This window comes from Propithecus coquereli, unplaced genomic scaffold, assembly GCF_000956105.1.
Source record: "Propithecus coquereli isolate 6110/MARCELLA unplaced genomic scaffold, Pcoq_1.0 Scaffold70, whole genome shotgun sequence".
NCBI lineage: Eukaryota > Metazoa > Chordata > Mammalia > Primates > Indriidae > Propithecus > Propithecus coquereli.
The window spans coordinates 4231525-4233877 of NW_012153063.1; the positions used below are offsets into that span (position 1 = coordinate 4231525).

General features: G+C 31.8%; 1 protein-coding gene across 4 annotated transcripts in view; it reads left to right on the top strand.

Moving 5' to 3' along the window:
* Positions 1-2353, top strand: part of MAP2 (microtubule-associated protein 2) — a 93376-nt gene that overhangs the window by 41788 nt on the left and 49235 nt on the right. The window lies entirely within an intron of this gene.

Here is a 2353-nt window from a genome sequence, read left to right on the forward strand (position 1 = left end):
GATGGAGTTAAATTATTTTCTTACAATTTTTGATTAAATATGTACAAAAATAAAATCAGTTTATTCATAAGATCTTATTCCACTGCGGAACTCAAACACATCTATAAATCAATTTTGTCTGAAACAACAAAACCAGTGAAAGTCAAGTTTCCTGCTGCTTCCCATTAAAATAAATGATACTGTTTTGCTGAAATCAAATTACTGATTATAGTTAAATGTGATTCTGGCTGATCAGAATGATCAGAGCATTCTATCTAGGTTGGACATGTCTATACTAACTAGAGACTAATTCAATTCTCCCTTCAATTGTTTCTGTTAGACTATTTTTAAAGTCCATTTATACAATGCACCACAGTGTTATCTGACCTATACTTGTATGAATGCACCTTTATGTATTAAGTTCACCTCTGTTGTCTTCTCTTTCTCCTTAATATTTAAAATAATTCATGGTGTCAAAAGTGTATTCTAAATACATTCCAAAACAGAAAAGAATGAAATAACATAGCATTTTTCAGTTATAATTTATTTTCATAAACCAATAGATACTTGTATTATTTATATTGGATTATTTTACCAATTTGAAAAAAATTAATTCATGTAAAATATTCTCAGACCCTAAAAATCTATCAATAGGTACACGAGAATCCAAGGCCCCCTTTTAAGAAATATTCTAATAATAGATATCAATTCTTAAATAATAATAGACTGAGATAATTTGAGAGTTTTAAAGTTAGTAAATATAGTGACAAGCATGAATTATTTCTGAATCTGTGTAAATATGAACAAAACCTTTCACATTAATTTTTCATCTTTTCAAAAAAATTATGTTAAGCATCTAATCTGGGTAAAGCTCAATAAGAGAAGCTTCAAGAATTGCAACAATGACAAACAGGAGTCCTTGACTTAGGAATCTTTACATAGTAGGGGAGATGAGCCATGTGTACCAGCCACAATTCCATTACAAGATGTACTAAATGCCATAAGAAGATACTAAATTCTGAATAAGTGCTGATAGGAATAGTCAGGAATGATCCAAAAGACACAAGGGTCCTATGTGTGTCCCAATTTCTGCCATGCTTACTCCACCTCATTACACCCAATTTCCCACAAAGCACTGGGGTGCTAGAAGAAGCTGCCTTACTCTATTGATTTTTAAAAACCTGAATTGCATTAAAAATTAATATATGTAAGTGATAATTCTCAAAACCTAAAATAATATTTTGTAACATTATCAAGCAATTTAGACATCTAATAGCTGTCTTCAAATTTAATTTTCTGCGGTTCTTTTTGCAGTGTTCTTTCCCATTGAAAACATCACTTTAGGAGCCCAGCCTTTCAGGGACTGATCAGAGAAACTCCGCCCAGCAGCTTGGCTTCATGAAAACACACAGCACTTTCTCTTCCACTGCCCGCCTCACTGAGGAGCATAGCAGTTAATTTTCCTCACAATGTTTTGATGACTGTTAATGTTATTTATTTAACTGCAGTAACTGTGAAAAATTCCATTCAAACACTGAAATGGAACAAAAATGCTAATAAAAGAGTACTTAGAAATAAAATATTTCATCTTTTTGAGGTTAGCTACCACAATATCTAACATGGTCTACCAGATAGGTAGGTAGGTAGGTAGGTGATAGAGTCTAGAGATAGAGAGATGTTGCTCCATTATGACAAATCACTTGTAGCAGTCTCAAAACATAATCAGAAATAGCAATAGCATACTTTAGATAGACAGACAGATAAGCAAGTCTGAGAGTGAGTATGTTTCCTTGGTCCATACCATTAAAAGAGTTGATATGTTTCCATTAGTCATTCATTCCTGACTGTTAGAGACTTTCGTGATTATTTGCTGGTTATTCCTTCTGTTGTTTGCTTAAGAGAAAGAACATTGTCATAGTCAGGAAACCTAAAGTTCCAATCTCAGTTCACCTCTATTGGCTGTGTAAACTTGGGCAAATTTCATAACCATACTGGCCTTATTTCCTCATCTATAAAATTAGAGGATTTGGACAAAATCATCTCTAAAAGTCTTTTTAGCTCTAAAATTCTGCGATGCTGAATTAAATTGTGTAGCATAAAGCATCATTATAAATTAGTGAATTGTACCATTATGAAATCACAATCCATACATTTTTGCAGTATTAATAAAATATAGTTCTTTGTTTTAAACTGTTATAAATTGAGGGTGCAAAGTATATTGTGTAAAAACTTGCTTTATGAAAAGTACCTGACATATCGATATATGACACAAATTTTTGGGAGCCTTGCTAAGAAATTAAAACTTTTTCAGAAATAATTTAATTAGCTTATCAATGCTTACTTTCATCTTTGGATAACTGAAGTTTGAATTAGG